Here is a 19,215-nt window from a genome sequence, read left to right on the forward strand (position 1 = left end):
TAAAAAGTTCCATTTAGACTGAATTTTTAGGCGCCCAGAACAATTGAATTGGCCCTATTGATCTTGCAGCATAAAAAAAGACAGTTCTATTGATTTGGCAGAATGGAAAATGTTTGTAATAGGACATTTTTAGTATACATACAGTGTCCTCTACATAAAGCCTCCAGGTGGCTCTCTGCAGCTGTACTTTAAATATTTATTACATTTTTAATAGCGCTGTTATATAAAGCAATTGGTATTTTAGGCTTATCTAAAACAGGATTGGTTTGAAGGCAAGAACATAAGCTGTGCAGTGATCAGTCTGCATGTGAATTTTAATTTTTTGCAGTCTAATAAATGACTAGGTAAGATATATGTTTAAGTCCAAATAATTCAATAGTATATACTTAACATTGTTTCTTTTTTTATATTGTTTAGTTTTATTTGTCTCTTATTGTATATAGATACATGTATTTTATGGTACTCTTTGTTTTAAGGCATTATAGTGCAAAATTTAGTAAATACTTTATTTATCCTGGCCAGAAACATGCAAATGTAGGGTCTCAGTGCGACTTATAATGCTTATTCATATTGTGGTTTATATGTGGCCCAGAATAAATATATATATATATATATATATATATTTTTTTTTTTTTTATATATACACATACATACATACATACATACATACAAAATGCTCAGAGAACGCAAAGGCCATTGTTTAATTTACTTTAATGAATCCTAACGTAGATCACATATGTTAAGATCTGGACATTCAGTCTAATAGTTGAACATCTGGAACTGTGCCTAATTTGGCCACACATACATATAGGGGTCCAACTGAAAACACTGAGCCACCAGGCCTAATGGTTGGATCCCATGGGATCTCACTAGTCCAACTGGTAAATTATTATATGCGAACGATCGCGGTCACCAGCCAATTGTATTTATGGTTAGGGACAAATATCTGGATGGCTTTTAATTGATCTTGGCCATCTTTGGTGCCCACATGATGACATCAGAAAGTTGTTTGTGTGTGGCAAGGTTAATGGTTAATTCTCAGTTTGCCTGAAAAAAATAAATAAACATCATCACTTTACATTGGGTTGTTTCGTTCACAAAATGACTAATGTAATTAACAAGCATCTTAAGAAAATTTAATTTCTGTAAATTGTTCTGAGCTAGATATGTATTTGTGGCCCAGACTAAAAAGCTGATCAGCCAAAGGCTATATTGCGACCAGACTGCAAGTGGCCAACCACATGGCAAAGTTGATCACAGATTTGGTTGGTTGGCAAAGGGTCAGAATTATGGAATCTGCCTGTGATGACTAGTATAACCAGACAGATTAATGTAACATAGAAAGATTAGATACTGTAGTATGTACTTTGATTGTAGCCTGTTGTGTCTACCATATTCTAGAAGGACTGCAACAATGACGTGTCCTTGTGAGCAACAAATACATTTAAGTAGAATCGTTTAGTAAAGTAAAAACTTACAGAGCTCAGTATAAAAACAGAACCCTTAACCTTGCAAAAATGTAACATAAACATACATAGACACAAGGCCTATAGAAATGGACACTTGCTTGTATCACACGAGTTAGTCCTGTGTTCTCAGATAAGTAAATTAATACAAAGAACCGCACATCTAGGTCTTTAAAATGTAACTTGGAGACTAGTCAATGTTTTAGTCCTGCATCATTTGTCAGTACTCCAAAGTGTACCAAGAAATAACATCCTACATAATTAGGTACTAAAAACATTCAGCATGACATCATGAATGCTTTAATGAGGTAAGAACACAACAACACACAGCCCCTCGTGATTGCAAACAGTGTTACAGATGGGATCCGGACTCTAGGTCGAAAGTAACTAGGTCGACCACTATTGGTCGACAGTAACTAGGTCAACAGGGTCTCTAGGTCGACATGTTCTAGGTCGACAGGTCAAAAGGTCGACGTGAGTTTTTCACGATTTTTTTCTTTTTTTTGAACCTTTTTATACTTAACGATCCACGTGGACTACGATTGGAACGGTAATCTGTGCCGAGCGCAGATGCCCGAAGCATGGCGAGCCATGCGAGGGGACACGGTGCACTAATTGGGGTTCCCGGTCACTCTACGAAGAAAACAACACCTAAAAAACTCATGTCAACCTTTTTCCATGTCGGCCTTGTCCATGTCGACCTATTTCAGATGTCGACCTAAGGTGTGCTGACAAATTTGTCGGCATAAGGTGTGTCAACCCTTTTGGTGTCGACCTGGAGTCCCATACCCTTCTCAGCTGTGCTAACAACATAATGATATTGGGTACAATGAGTTTGCAATAAAAGTGGGGGTGTTTGATTTGTTACATCACATAATGTATTCATGATGTCATGCTTATTGATTGGGGGACAAATTCCATTGGATTAGAATGTTTAGGGATTTTAGACAGAAGGAATATTAGACATTAAGAAAAGAGACATTTTATTGTTGAGCTAGTCATTGCTTAAAAATAGAGACATTTTTGGTGACTAATTCTTAATACTTGTCCCTGGAAATTATGGACTGTTGTCAACTAAGTTATATGGTAGGAAATGAATCACTATTAAAGGGAACTCATGGCTTGAATAAACTACAATAATTATGGGCATTAAAGCCATGTTATGTAACCAGCTGATATAGGAACCAGCTTACCAGAAAAGGAGAGGATTCAACACAAAAACCTTGAATTAGCTTAGATTGTTTATATTTAAAGAGAAATATACTGTATCTTTATATTCATCTGTTCTCTGTTACCGTATACAGTAGCTGGTTTTCATTTGCGATATTCACTGACATATTGTACAAATGATATATTGTTTCGAGGTTTTTTTTTTTTGTGTTGCAGTATTTGCTTTAAAAATGAAAGTAAGAAATTATTACTTACCTTTCTGTAGAGTAGCAACAATACAGAACTGGTCTCCTTTATGTTTTTTTTTTTTTTGCTTTTAGAGCAGATATAATTGGTTTAGTTTAGATTCCTGAAACCAGCTGGTCACTTTTAATTGATAGTAGCTGAAGAATAAAAATAAAATTCTCTCAGGGATTACTTTTTCTATATATGGTGGAATTGATGTCCATGATTTGATTTGAAACAAACAAACAAACAAACAAACCAAAAAAAAATCATGGAACATTTTACCCAGTGTGTCCTTTTTTTAAGCTCTGTTGCATACAGTTAAGGGCCCTACTACACACTTCGCGATTTCACTGATCGATATGAACGTTCTCGTTCATTAATGTACGAAAACTCGTTCATATCGGTCAGTCTGTAGGCACCAATGATGAACGATGCTCAGCCCCGCGCATTGGTAATCGGGTCACTTGAGCATGCAGGCAAATATGGACAAACTGATCCATATTAGCATGCACGCATATGGAGCCGGGTGATGGGGGGAGTGAAGAAACTTCACTCCCCCCCCCGCCGCCGGGTCGCCCATCTGCAGTATCGGCCGTCGGGCAGCTCGGCGGCGGGTGGCCTAATGTGTAGGGCCCATTAGAGGTAAATGCACATTGCGGGTAGTTATGGGAGGCAAAAACAAGCAAAGTTTTCTTCTCGGATAACACGCATTATATTAGGAGGAAACCTTACACTAATCCAATCTCCCCATTAGATAATCGAGTGGATATAACAGCTTTAGGCCTCATACCCACCGGCATTATTTTGATGGCGTTTTAATGCTAGGCAGCACATGTAATGGGGTTTGAAAATATAACCCATTTTAGCATGTTCCAACAACCCTCACCTATATTGTTACAGTTCTTTAATAGCTTGCAAAATTTCCAAACAAATGTTGGTTTAGATTTCTATTTATTTAAATGATATTTATTAACAAACCACTATGTTAGAACTGATTATTTTGTAAAATGTCTTCACTGTTTTGTCATCTTTTTTTCCTTTGACAAATGTGAATTCTTCTATCATTATATAGAAGTACATGAAGCGTGTCTCATCAAAATTAGGACTAACGTTTGTAAATTGAAGCCTGTGGAAATTGTTTGTGCAGTAGCAGGTTGTAATTCATGAACACTCAAACCCCATTCAAGTCAAATAACTGATACTAACAATTGGTTCAAACAATAGATAATAATTGTGTTGATTTGTGAAATTGTGCCATGCTTTCCAGTTTTCACACGTGGAGGTTAGTAGTTCTCAGTTATTGTCTGACATGAGGATATACAGATCTTGTATGCTGCTTGGGTATCTGTTATTTAACATGTTACAATGTGCCAAACAGACTTAAACCAACCACTTATATAGCTCAAAGATTATTCTGCTAATTCAATTATCAGATTATTAACCAATTAATTATATGCTAATATTCCATTCCAGTACTAGGGGGACATTTACTAAGCAGTGATAAGAGCGGAGAAGTGAGCCAGTGGAGAAGTGGCCATGGCAACCAATCAGCACTGGAGTAACATCTATAATTTGCATACTATAAAATTATACAGAGCTGCTGATTGGTTGATGGGGAAATGTATCCACTGGCTCACTTCTCCGCTTTTATCACTGCTTAGTAAATGTCCCCCTTAGAGCCTTATATTTCAAGAGTCTGTAATTGATAATTATAAACCACTGAATTCCACAAATGTTACAATAAACGATTTACAATACTAGTTGTTTTCTTGCAATGCTGAACATAATACTTAATAGTTGAGCTTCTAGTTTCTTAAAACTGCTGCAGTTGTAATATTGCAATTTTATTACTGATATCGCTTTGCTATATAGTTTGTTTTATGCGGTTGAGGTGATTTGAAGCTGATATCTGTGCGTGTGTGTGTGTGTGTCAGGATAACCTATAAGGTTGGACAGTGGTGGTTCCCTGCACAAATGGGGAGGCTAAACTACAATATGATATATATATATATATATATATATACTTTAAACTATATTTTATTTGGCACATTGTGCATATATGGTGTTATATGTTTGTTTTCACCATACATTCTGAGAAAAAGGAAACGTGACAAATAGCGACATATCATTTATTATAATAAGTTGAATTCTGACCGACAGATTTTATCATCTGATCAGAGGCTCCTTTCATTATGCAAATTAAGCTGGGTGAACATCAGGTTTCATAGATGCACCCAATCATGTGACTTTAGTGGAGCCATACAAATGAAAGTAATTATTTTCCTATGCAGTCATACCAAGGCTGTCTGTGACCTTTACCTCACACAAACACAACTTTTTTTATTTTGTGGCATAGTACATTCCTGAGGCTCCATTTTGGGTTTACAGCCTAGTATTGTACAAACAATCCAAAATCTTACGTAATACAGCAAAGACAACTGTGTCCTTTGTGAGTAGTTTATGTTACTAAGAGATTATCTATGACATTAAATAAAGATGGAATATAGCTGCAAGATTGTTTTTCTTGTTTTGTGTTGTGTGTATGCAGACATAGAAATGGTATATGAGAGCTTTAGAATTGTTTAAAGGTACTTTTCTACTGTCATTTTTTTTTTAAATAAAAAAATATTAATTATATTGTGTTTGTTTTTATTTATTGTTTTTATAAAATGTATCCAAGACAGCAAAATATTTATTTAAAGCTTTTGTGATCAATTTTAGTATTCTAGTCACACCATAGTATTAGTATTAATGTTCCTAAATATGATTAAAAAAATACTAAAGTCTTGAATGAAATTCAACTTTGTTATGAAATGAAAATGGCAGAAAGGACCTCCTAGCCCATTGTTATTACTATGTATATGCTAGGTCTGTCTATCTTAAATGGATATTAATACATGTTTACTAATAACCCTTTTCCACTGACTTCAAAATCCCGTGTTTTTGCATGTAAACATGCAACATCCAGGTGTTGGTCAGTGTAAATGGAGCTGAGACTCGGGCATTTGGCAAGGTGATAGACCCAGCAATTTCCCAGGTTGCAGTGGAAAAGGGATATCAATAGGCTGTGTTTATCCTACTGTATGAAAGCGTGTACTGTGATATACTGTACTAAGGGCCTGAATTATGCTACTTCTGCAGGAGGTGTCTTTTGCCGGTTTTTGTGATCTGAAGCTGCATCCAAAGACTCAGCATTGGATCACTTTTGGCTATCTGATTAATCCCCATGTTCCTCAGAATGGCCAACTTTAATCCAATGCATTGGAAGACGCAGACACTGGCCTCAGCACTCCCAGAATACATGGGCATCACACTGCCCAGCACCACCTCCTCCCTACTCTCAAACGGGTGTGGTTCGTTTTATAGACAGTATCTAGGTCGACAATGTTTAGGTCGACCACTATCGGTCGACAGTCACTAGGTCGACAAGGATGGAAGGTCGACAGGGTTTCTAGGTCGACATGTGCTAGGTCGACAGGTCTAAAGGTCGACACGAGGGGGGGGGAAATGTTGGTGTCGTTTTCTTCGTAGAGTGACCGGGATCCCAAATTAGTGCACCGCTTCGCTCGCCATGCTTCGGGCATGGTGCCTTCGCTCCGCTACCGCTTCGCTTGGCACACTTTACCATTCCAATCGTAGTCCACGTGGATCGTTAAGTATGAAAAAATCCACAAAAAAAAAATGTGAAAAACTCATGTCGACCTTTAGACCTGTCGACCTAGCACATGTCGACCTAGAAACCCTGTCAACCTTCCATCCATGTCGACCTAGTGACTGTCGACCTATAGTGGTCAACCTAAACATTAACGACCTAGACACTGTCGATCTTCAGACCGGATCCCCTCCCAAACATCCGCAGCCTGTGAACCAGACTGCAGCTTAGGGGACACTACATGCAACGACACAGGATCTGTTCTGCACATGCACAGATCGGAGTTGCACGCAAATCACAGAGTTCATGTGCAACTCTGAATCAAGTCTGTAATTGTGTCTTGGAGTACCCTATTCCTCTTTTCCCTGTAACTCCATATACATTTTGGATTAGATTTGGATCTGCTTAAAAATCTTCTTAAAATAAGATTTTACTTACCGATAAATCTATTTCTCGGAGTCCGTAGTGGATGCTGGGGTTCCTGAAAGGACCATGGGGAATAGCGGCTCCGCAGGAGACAGGGCACAAAAAGTAAAGCTTTTTCCGATCAGGTGGTGTGCACTGGCTCCTCCCCCTATGACCCTCCTCCAGACTCCAGTTAGGTACTGTGCCCGGACGAGCGTACACAATAAGGGAGGATTTTGAATCCCGGGTAAGACTCATACCAGCCACACCAATCACACCGTACAACTTGTGATCTAAACCCAGTTAACAGTATGATAACAGCGGAGCCTCTGAAAGATGGCTTCCTTCAACAATAACCCGAATTAGTTAACAATAACTATGTACAATTTATGCAGATAATCCGCACTTGGGATGGGCGCCCAGCATCCACTACGGACTCCGAGAAATAGATTTATCGGTAAGTAAAATCTTATTTTCTCTATCGTCCTAGTGGATGCTGGGGTTCCTGAAAGGACCATGGGGATTATACCAAAGCTCCCAAACGGGCGGGAGAGTGCGGATGACTCTGCAGCACCGAATGAGAGAACTCCAGGTCCTCCTTAGCCAGAGTATCAAATTTGTAAAATTTTACAAACGTGTTCTCCCCTGACCACGTAGCTGCTCGGCAAAGTTGTAATGCCGAGACCCCTCGGGCAGCCGCCCAAGATGAGCCCACCTTCCTTGTGGAGTGGGCCTTTACAGATTTAGGCTGTGGCAGGCCTGCCACAGAATGTGCAAGTTGGATTGTGCTACAGATCCAACGAGCAATCGTCTGCTTAGACGCAGGAGCACCCATCTTGTTGGGTGCATACAATATAAACAACGAGTCAGATTTTCTGACTCCAGCTGTCCTTGCAATATATATTTTTAATGCTCTGACAATGTCCAGTAACTTGGAGTCCTCCAAGTCACTTGTAGCCGCAGGCACTACAATAGGCTGGTTCAGATGAAATGCTGACACCACCTTAGGGAGAAAATGCGGACGAGTCCGCAGTTCTGCCCTGTCCGAATGGAAAATCAGATATGGGCTTTTGTAAGATAAAGCTGCCAATTCTGACACTCTCCTGGCAGAAGCCAGGGCTAGAAGCATGGCCACTTTCCAAGTGAGATATTTCAAATCCACCTTATTTAGTGGTTCAAACCAATGAGATTTTAGAAAATCCAAAACCACATTGAGATCCCACGGTGCCACTGGAGGCACCACCGGGGGCTGTATATGCAGCACTCCCTTAACAAAGGTCTGGACTTCAGGGACTGAAGCCAATTCTTTTTGAAAGAAAATCGACAGGGCCGAAATTTGAACCTTAATAGATCCCAATTTGAGACCCATAGACAATCCTGATTGCAGGAAATGTAGGAATCGACCCAGTTGAAATTCCTCCGTCGGAGCACTCCGATCTTCGCACCACGCAACATATTTTCGCCAAATTCGGTGATAATGTTGCACGGTTACTTCCTTCCTTGCTTTAATCAAAGTAGGAATGACTTCTTCCGGCATGCCTTTTTCCTTTAGGATCCGGCGTTCAACCGCCATGCCGTCAAACGCAGCCGCGGTAAGTCTTGAAACAGACAGGGACCCTGCTGAAGCAAGTCCCTCCTTAGAGGTAGAGGCCACGGATCTTCCGTGATCATCTCTTGAAGTTCCGGGTACCAAGTCCTTCTTGGCCAATCCGGAACCACTAGTATCGTTCTTACGCCTCTTTGCCGTATAATTCTCAATACTTTTGGTATGAGAGGCAGAGGAGGAAACACATACACCGACTGGTACACCCAAGGCGTTACCAGCGCGTCCACAGCTATTGCCTGCGGATCTCTTGACCTGGCGCAATACCTGTCCAGTTTTTTGTTGAGGCGAGACGCCATCATGTCCACCATTGGTCTTTCCCAACGGGTTACCAGCATGTGGAAGACTTCTGGATGAAGTCCCCACTCTCCCGGGTGAAGATCGTGTCTGCTGAGGAAGTCTGCTTCCCAGTTGTCCACTCCCGGGATGAACACTGCTGACAGTGCTATCACATGATTCTCTGCCCAGCGAAGAATCCTTGCAGCTTCTGCCATTGCACTCCTGCTTCTTGTGCCGCCCTGTCTGTTCACATGGGCGACTGCCGTGATGTTGTCCGACTGGATCAACACCGGTTTTCCCTGAAGCAGAGGTTCTGCCTGGCTTAGAGCATTGTATATTGCTCTTAGTTCCAGAATGTTTATGTGAAGAGACGTTTCCAGGCTCGTCCATACTCCCTGGAAGTTTCTTCCTTGTGTGACTGCTCCCCAGCCTCTCAGGCTGGCGTCCGTGGTCACCAGGATCCAATCCTGTATGCCGAATCTGCGGCCCTCCAATAGATGAGCACTCTGCAACCACCACAGAAGAGACACCCTTGTCCTTGGAGACAGGGTTATCCGCAGGTGCATCTGAAGATGCGACCCTGACCATTTGTCCAACAGATCCCTTTGGAAAATTCTTGCGTGGAATCTGCCGAATGGAATTGCTTCGTAAGAAGCCACCATTTTTCCCAGGACTCTTGTGCATTGATGTACAGACACCTTTCCTGGTTTTAGGAGGTTCCTGACAAGCTCGGATAACTCCTTGGCTTTTTCCTCCGGGAGAAAAACCTTTTTCTGAACCGTGTCCAGAATCATCCCTAGGAACAGCAGACGAGTTGTCGGCATTAACTGGGATTTTGGAATATTCAGAATCCACCCGTGCTGTTTTAGCACTTCTTGAGACAGTGCTAATCCCATCTCTAGCTGTTCTCTGGACCTCGCCCTTATTAGGAGATCGTCCAAGTATGGGATAATTAATACGCCTTTTCTTCGAAGAAGAATCATCATCTCGGCCATTACCTTTGTAAAGATCCGAGGTGCCGTGGACAATCCGAACGGCAGCGTCTGAAACTGATAGTGACAGTTTTGTACAACGAACCTGAGGTACCCCTGGTGTGAGGGGTAAATTGGAACGTGGAGATACGCATCCTTGATGTCCAAGGATACCATAAAGTCCCCCTCTTCCAGGTTCGCAATCACTGCTCTGAGTGACTCCATTTTGAACTTGAACTTCTTTATGTACAGGTTCAAGGACTTCAGATTTAGAATAGGTCTTACCGAGCCATCCGGCTTCGGTACCACAAAAAGAGTGGAATAATACCCCTTCCCTTGTTGCAGAAGAGGGACCTTGACTATCACCTGCTGAGAATACAGCTTGTGAATGGCTTCCAAAACCGTCTCCCTTTCGGAGGGGGACGTTGGTAAAGCAGACTTCAGGAAACGGCGAGGTGGATCTGTCTCTAATTCCAACCGGTATCCCTGAGATATTATCTGCAGGATCCAGGGGTCTACTTGCGAGTGAGCCCACTGCGCGCTGTAATTTTTGAGACGACCCCCCACCGTCCCCGAGTCCGCTTGAGAAGCCCCAGCGTCATGCTGAGGCTTTTGTAGAAGCCGGGGAGGGCTTCTGATCCTGGGAAGGAGCTGCGTGTTGCTGTCTCTTCCCTCGACCTTTGCCTCGTGGCAGATATGAATAGCCCTTTGCTCTCTTATTTTTAAAGGAACGAAAGGGCTGCGGTTGAAAAGTCGGTGTCTTTTTCTGTTGGGGAGTGACTTGAGGTAGAAAGGTGGATTTCCCGGCTGTAGCCGTGGCCACCAAATCTGATAGACCGACTCCAAATAACTCCTCCCCTTTATACGGCAAAACTTCCATATGCCGTTTTGAATCCGCATCGCCTGTCCACTGTCGCGTCCATAAAGCTCTTCTGGCCGAAATGGACATAGCACTTACCCGTGATGCCAGTGTGCATATATCCCTCTGTGCATCACGCATATAAAGAAATGCATCCTTTATTTGTTCTAACGACAGTAAAATATTGTCCCTGTCCAGGGTATCAATATTTTCAATCAGGGACTCTGACCAAACTACCCCCGCACTGCCCATCCAGGCAGTCGCTACAGCTGGTCGTAGTATAACACCTGCATGTGTGTATATACTTTTTTGGATATTTTCCATCCTCCTATCTGATGGATCTTTAAGTGCGGCCGTCTCAGGAGAGGGTAACGCCACTTGTTTAGATAAGCGTGTTAGCGCCTTGTCCACCCTAGGAGGTGTTTCCCAGCGCTCCCTAACCTCTGGCGGGAAAGGGTATAATGCCAATAATTTCTTTGAAATTATCAGCTTTTTATCAGGGGCAACCCACGCTTCATTACACACGTCATTTAGTTCTTCTGATTCAGGAAAAACTATAGGTAGTTTTTTCATACCCCACATAATACCCTGTTTAGTGGTACCTGTAGTATCAGCTAAATGTAACGCCTCCTTCATTGCCAAAATCATATAACGTGTGGCCCTACTGGAAAATACGGTTGCTTCGTCACCGTCACCACTGGAGTCATCGCCTGTGTCTGGGTCTGTGTCGACCGACTGAGGCAAAGGGCGTTTCACAGCCCCTGACGGTGTTTGAGTCGCCTGGACAGGCACTAATTGATTGTCCGGCCGTCTCATGTCGTCAAACGACTGCTTTAGCGTGTTGACACTATCCCGTAGTTCCATAAATAAAGGCATCCATTCTGGTGTCGACTCCCTAGGGGGTGACATCCTCATATTTGGCAATTGCTCCGCCTCCACACCAATATCGTCCTCATACATGTCGACACACACGTACCGACACACAGCAGACACACCGGGAATGCTCCTAACGAAGACAGGACCCACTAGCCCTTTGGGGAGACAGAGGGAGAGTTTGCCAGCACACACCAAAAGCGCTATATATATATCTATCAGGGATAGCCTTATAATAAGTGCTCCCTTATAGCTGCTTTGTTATATCAAAATATCGCCATAAATGTGCCCCCCCCCTCTCTGTTTTACCCTGTTTCTGTAGTGCAGTGCAGGGGAGAGACTTGGGAGCCGTCCTGACCAGCGGAGCTGTGAGAGGAAATGGCGCCGTGTGCTGAGGAGATAGGCCCCGCCCCTTTTCCGGCGGGCTCGTCTCCCGCTATTTAGAAAATTTAGGCAGGGGTTAAATATCTCCATATAGCCTCTAGGGCTATATGTGAGGTATTTTTAGCCTTTATAGGTACTCATTTTGCCTCCCAGGGCGCCCCCCTCCCAGCGCCCTGCACCCTCAGTGACTGCCGTGTGAAGTGTGCTGAGAGGAAAATGGCGCACAGCTGCAGTGCTGTGCGCTACCTTTAGAAGACTGCAGGAGTCTTCAGCCGCCGATTCTGGACCTCTTCTGATTTCAGCATCTGCAAGGGGGCCGGCGGCGTGGCTCCGGTGACCATCCAGGCTGTACCTGTGATCGTCCCTCTGGAGCTTGATGTCCAGTAGCCAAGAAACCAATCCATCCTGCACGCAGGTGAGTTGATTCCTTCTCCCCTCAGTCCCTCGCTGCAGTGATCCTGTTGCCAGCAGGAATCACTGTAAAATAAAAAACCTAGCTAAACTTTTTCTAAGCAGCTCTTTAGGAGAGCCACCTAGATTGCACCCTTCTCGGCCGGGCACAAAATCTAACTGGAGTCTGGAGGAGGGTCATAGGGGGAGGAGCCAGTGCACACCACCTGATCGGAAAAAGCTTTACTTTTTGTGCCCTGTCTCCTGCGGAGCCGCTATTCCCCATGGTCCTTTCAGGAACCCCAGCATCCACTAGGACGATAGAGAAAACATATTGCTGTTAAAAAAATGAGTTCCTGTTGGTCACAGGACAAGAGAAACAGTTTTGTTTTGCTGCACTTAGGAACGTATTTATCATAAAAGTGTAATTTCCAGTGGTTTTGCTGCAGGGTTTAAAGCAACAATGTGTTTGTAAAGGCAATACTGCACATGTGGCAGCTTTTCTTAGTCTTCAATTGTCAACAGCTCTGCCCCCGAGATTTCAGTTGTCAGTAACATCAAATGCAAAACACTCATCACAACTGAAGATATTTTATATAAAGCTGTGATGAAAGGGAATATTTGTTTTATGGTCCTCAGATGTACTACATTTACATCTGTTGGAGGACACAAACAGGGCCACTCTCAGCCACACATCAAGCTATGACAATGATTTTGTGGACGTTACAAGATGCTCTTACATGTATTTTAAGTGTTGGGCTGGTAACATGTTACTTAGAAGGCTATCACTGAAAAGAGCAGCATCCCTGCCCCACTCATCACCAGCACTCACACCTCCTCTCTTTTCGTACAAATGGTTGCATTTTTCATGAAAAACACAGGCAGCCACAGTGGTGGATTTACAGGGAACAATTAAGCAAAGTCACCACCACCCCACCTTCTGCACTCTGATTGGTGAAAGACCAGCTCCAACCACACATGCATAGCTGCAGCAGAACCAGAGAAATAGGCAGCGCATACTACCTGGCTGCTCGGATTTAGTATGTATTACCGGCAGACGGGATGCCGGCTGTCCCTGTCCCGACAACGGCATCCCATCTGCCAGAATGCCAGCAGCGGGGCGAGCGCTAAGAATCCTCTTTCCAGAATGCCAGCAGCGGGGCGAGCGCTAATAATCCCCATTCCAGAATGCCGGCATTGGGGCGAGCACTAAGAGCTTGACATACTGCGCTCGCCATGCTGCAGGCTTGGTGGCTCGCTGCGCTCACCACAAGATCTACTCCCACTCTATGGGTGTCGTGGACACCGACGAGTGGGAATAACCCTGGTGCACCGGTATTCCGGCTGGTGGCATTGTCGGCTGTCAGGATTCCGGCACCAGTATCCTGACCGCCAGGATCCAGACAGCTAGCAAAGTAAACGCATCCCGGCTGCTCGGATGTTAGTCCTGCCTTCTCTTCCATCATATAGGTCTCCATTGTGTGCTCTTTAGTCTAATGTGTACCTCCGTAGTGTCATCTGCCTTCTTCCCTCCTCCCTTCATTATACTGTATCTGAAGTGCTTGCTGTTCCCCCTAATACTGACAGATTCCCATTACAATACTGTGGCCAGATGTCAATCTGCTAGAACAGAGAATAGTAGGGCAGTGTGGTGTAAATAGGTGTAATTCCCCCATGTGTACAGCTATGCCTGCAAAATGGAAAGTGTAGGAGTAAGGTGACAGATTAAACCCTTTAATAGGTAGGCATTGCTGTGGTAGGTATACACAGATGGCATGCTAAGCACAGGTGGACAAATACATATATTTGGCCAGTATGGTCCAGCTTGTGGAACTTTAGCAGGATTTTCAGTAATGGTAACAGACTGTCCCTGGGGGCCATTTTGATTTACTGTCCCTTTGTTTGTATGTAAGCGAGAAGAGTGCCCTAAGAGATCATACAGATAAGCACATAGACCATGATTCTGAGCAGTCATTATTAGTACAGACACCTGCAGCTGCGATCAGTGCAATCGTTCCTCATACCTGCAGGCAGAGTAGCCTCCCTGGACTCACCACAGCCAAGCACACAGCAGCGGGGAGGGGCTGATGCTGGCTGACAGGGAGGATGGGAGGGATGGGGGAAGGGGGCAGACACAGTTTTTTTCCAAGGATTCCAGGTACTTAGTTCCCGCTCCCCTCCCCCTACTCAACGCCACTGCATCCCCTACGCTCCCACAAAATGGGTTCTGTCATGCATATGCCAATTTGTCAACAGATGATACTCGGTAACGCCCAGAGTAATATGTCTGAGAAACATCTGCATGTACTCACCTGGAAATATGCAAAGATGCCTATGTTCGCTATGGCGCATGGTTGCTAAAACTTGTTATATCCAGCCGCATTCAGATCTGTGCGCCTCAGAATCGGGGCCATAGTTGCAAATATTTTCGAGGGACACTTTGCTGCTAAGACACTGAATCAACGTCTTGTCAGGGTTACTAAAATTTGTGCTACATTTCAATGTGAACTGCTGATCCTAGAGAATAACAGACGGTAAGAGTATACTGAAAAATAAGAACTGTATTGTATGCTTGGTCAGGGCCGAAACTAGGATTTTTGTCACCCGGGGCAAGGCAGTAATTTGGCACCCACCTCCCACACACACATCCCCCCAAAAAAACAAACAAACCCTATCAGACTAAAATAATTAGATTATCAAAAATTTTTAAAAAAGAGGATACTACTGGACAATATTACGCTATGTGCCTCAAATGCCCTATGCGTCGCATGACCCGCCAGCGTGTTCAATTACATGCTCCTCTATGTGTCCCCATACATTGCACTATATCATAACACTTCATCACTGCACTACATTCCCCTATCCACTGCACTACATCACTATACTACATCCCCTACACGCTGAACTACATCAACACACTACATGCCCCTATGCACTGCACTACATACCCTATATGCTACACAGGGCTGGTTCTAGACCTTGTGGCGCCCAGGGCAAAAGTTAGAGCTGCTACTGATGCTACACTACATCCCATTATATGCTACACCACATCAGTGCACTACATGCCCCTATATACTGCAATACATGACCACACTACATACCCTATATGGTACACTACATCACTGCACTACACCTCCCTATAAGCTACACCAAATCCCCCCATCTGGGAGGCAAATCGGAGGTTGATACTGCTAACTGGGTGCACAGTGCACTTCTATAGCTTGTACGGTGCACCGCATGCTCGTCGCAGCATTGCATGGCAAAGAAGAGCGTTTAAGACAGTAGCCAACATGGGAGAGACCTGTCTGCCCGCACAGCGTCGGAGCCAGTTGCGGGCAGACAGGTGGGTCAGATACATTGCCCTGGGAGCTGTCAGCTGTCTCACTGTAGCAGCACAGCACTGCTGGTAAAAAAACAAAACAAAACTGCTCCTCCGTAACTCCTTGACGCCCCTCAACCCCCCCCCCCCCCCCCCCCCTCTCCCAGTTACGGCCCTGGCTTGGTCAGTAATGGAAAACAGGAATATTTTCATTGACAAAACCTGGGACTGTCCTGAATGTCAAGACAATAGCCACTTTGGCTCAAGTGGTGCAAGTCATTTTGTGAGCTGAACCAATATTACTAAAGTTGCAAAACTATGAAGTCACTAGGAAACAGTGACATTACTGAGACACTCCTTGGTGGTCAATGGTTACTGGACAATTGTTTTTTTTCAGTACCAGTACTAAAATAAATCTGCATTGTTCATAGTTCAATTGTCAATTGATAAAGTATTTAGGTCTAGCTACTTTACCTGTGACTACAAATTATTGTTTAAAAATCATAACATATAACAAACATGAATCGGAAATGGGGATAAATATTAATAAACTTTTTATATATTAATAGATAATGCCTAATTTCTAAGTGGTTAAGAAAATATTAGTGGAACCTACTCTAAAATGGCTTGTGGGACCATTATTTGGTTTGCAACCTCTAGAATTAAACAATGATACATTATCAGACGTACAAAAAGATTCAGGATATTTGAATCACTATACTGTGGGTCACATAAAATTGAATTTCCTAATTGGTCTTTTGTTAAAATATAGCCTCTTTTTAAAATGTTAGCTTTATAAGCCCTATCAGTTCTTACCGTTCACTTGGAACCTGATATTGATCACATGCTATTGAAACGCCCAGAGACTGATATAAACCGGGGGTCTGGCCACACCCTCTTCCCACGAGGCTGTACCTCTTTTTCAGGAGTGCTTTCCACTGACCCCATTGACGCCCCTGCTATCAGTGGTGGTCTTTGTCAGACAATAAGCTTTGGCAAGCGGTATATTAGACACACACTTTTCATAATGGGAACGGCCAAGACGACTTTTGTCAGAGTAGTTAAACTTAAAAAAAAAAAAATAACAAAACATTGGGGATCATTCCGACCCGTTCGCACGCAGCGGTTCTTCGCTGCGGTGCGAACGATGCGCACGGCGCGCCGTCGCCGGGCAGCGGCCTGAACAAAGAAGAAAGTGATCGCAAGAAGATTGACATCGGGGAGGCGTTCCGGGGCGTCTACTCACCGTTTTCCGGGCATGGAGAGCCGAACGCAGGCGTTTGGAGGGCGGATGTCTGATGTCAATCCTGGGACCTTTGTCGCTGGATCTGTCGCACAGGGTAAGATGGTCTGACCCTGGTCTTGTTTTGCAGGAAACTTTTTTAGCATAGCAGGGCTGCACAAACGATCGCAGCCCTGCTATGCTAAAATAGACTCCCCCATAGGTGGCGTCAAGTTGATCGCATTAGCAGCAAAAAGTTGCTACGTGCGATCAACTCGGAATGATCACCGACAATGCCGTTTTATATGCAGGAATAAAAGCTATACCTTAAACACACCTTAATACATTTTACCATGGAGCCGCTGCACTTAATACACACTCTACGTACTTTGTACGCTATTAGCGTACAAAGTCCCGTGCTGTGTACGGACTTAGCGTACAAACGCCGCGCTGACGGTACAAAGTACTCACAGCGCGTACACACCCAGAGATACACTTTAAACCTTCTACAGCAATGCAATGCAATGATAATACACTTTAAACCTTAGCAGGGCAATGAAGACACGACACCAGATTGTAATTAAACTGCTGGGTTCCGACACCACAGGGTATTATTGCTGAAAGGGGGTTACAATACAAATAATACAATACAATATAACAGAGTAAATGGCTACATTCAATGGTACATACGTGAGTGGACAAGCTTGCGCAACCCGGCCGGTCCTCGGTCATCTGATAGATAACTTTGTGAGTCTTGTGTCTGACCAGGCCTGCTGCAGGCTCTCTTTATTCACTTCATCCAAAAATAAGATTTTACTTACCGATAAATCTATTTCTCGTAGTCCGTAGTGGATGCTGGGGACTCCGTCAGGACCATGGGGATTAGCGGCTCCGCAGGAGACAGGGCACAAAAATAAAGCTTTAGGATCAGGTGGTGTGCACTGGCTCCTCCCCCTATGACCCTCCTCCAAGCCTCAGTTAGGATACTGTGCCCGGACGAGCGTACACAATAAGGAAGGATTTTGAATCCCGGGTAAGACTCATACCAGCCACACCAATCACACCGTACAACTTGTGATCTGAACCCAGTTAACAGTATGACAACGTAGGAGCCTCTGAACAGACGGCTCACAACAAGAACAACCCGATTTTTTTGTAACAATAACTATGTACAAGTATTGCAGACAATCCGCACTTGGGATGGGCGCCCAGCATCCACTACGGACTACGAGAAATAGATTTATCGGTAAGTAAAACCTTATTTTCTCTAACGTCCTAGTGGATGCTGGGGACTCCGTCAGGACCATGGGGATTATACCAAAGCTCCCAAACGGGCGGGAGAGTGCGGATGACTCTGCAGCACCGAATGAGAGAACTCCAGGTCCTCTTTAGCCAGGGTATCAAATTTGTAGAATTTTACAAACGTGTTCTCCCCCGGCCACGTAGCTGCTCGGCAGAGTTGTAATGCCGAGACCCCTCGGGCAGCCGCCCAGGATGAGCCCACCTTCCTTGTGGAATGGGCCTTGACAGATTTAGGCTGTGGCAGGCCTGCCACAGAATGTGCAAGTTGAATTGTGCTACAAATCCAACGAGCAATCGTCTGCTTAGAAGCAGGAGCACCCAGCTTGTTGGGTGCATATAGTATAAACAGCGAGTCAGATTTTCTGACTCCAGCCGTCCTTGAAATATATATTTTCAATGCCCTGACAACGTCCAGCAACTTGGAATCCTCCAAATCGCTAGTAGCCGCAGGCACCACAATAGGCTGGTTCAGGTGAAACGCTGACACCACCTTAGGCAGAAAATGAGGACGCGTCCGCAGTTCTGCCCTGTCCGAATGAAAAATCAGATATGGGCTTTTATACGATAAAGCCGCCAATTCTGACACTCTCCTGGCTGAAGCCAGGGCCAGTAGCATGGTTACTTTCCATGTAAGATATTTCAAATCCGCCGATTTGAGTGGCTCAAACCAATGGGATTTGAGAAAATCCAAAACTACATTAAGGTCCCACGGAGCCACTGGGGGCACAACCGGGGGCTGTATATGTAGTACTCCTTTTACAAAAGTCTGGACTTCAGGAACTGAAGCCAATTCTTTCTGGAAGAAAATCGACAGGGCCGAAATTTGAACCTTAATGGACCCCAACTTGAGGCCCATAGACAATCCTGTTTGCAGGAAATGTAGGAATCGACCCAATTGAAATTCCTCCGTGGGGGCCTTCCTGGCCTCACACCACGCAACATATTTTCTCCAAATGCGGTGATAATGTTGTGCAGTCACCTCCTTCCTGGCTTTAACCAGTGTAGGAATGACCTCTTCTGGAATGCCTTTTTCCCTTAGAATTCGGCGTTCAACCGCCACGCCGTCAAACGCAGCCGCGGTAAGTCTTGGAA

At 44.1% G+C, this 19,215-nt stretch overlaps 1 long non-coding RNA gene across 1 annotated transcript; it reads right to left on the reverse strand.

Annotated features, from left to right (window-relative positions):
• Positions 1 to 694: 694 nt before the first annotated feature.
• On the reverse strand, positions 695 to 3,019 carry LOC134910994 (uncharacterized). The gene is made up of 2 exons (XR_010176287.1): positions 2,892 to 3,019; positions 695 to 1,047 (listed from the first exon to the last, which is right to left on the reverse strand). It is a non-coding gene; the product is annotated as an uncharacterized LOC134910994 (long non-coding RNA).
• Positions 3,020 to 19,215: the final 16,196 nt, after the last annotated feature.

Source organism: Pseudophryne corroboree, chromosome 1 (assembly GCF_028390025.1).
Source record: "Pseudophryne corroboree isolate aPseCor3 chromosome 1, aPseCor3.hap2, whole genome shotgun sequence".
NCBI classification, from domain to species: Eukaryota; Metazoa; Chordata; class Amphibia; order Anura; family Myobatrachidae; genus Pseudophryne; species Pseudophryne corroboree.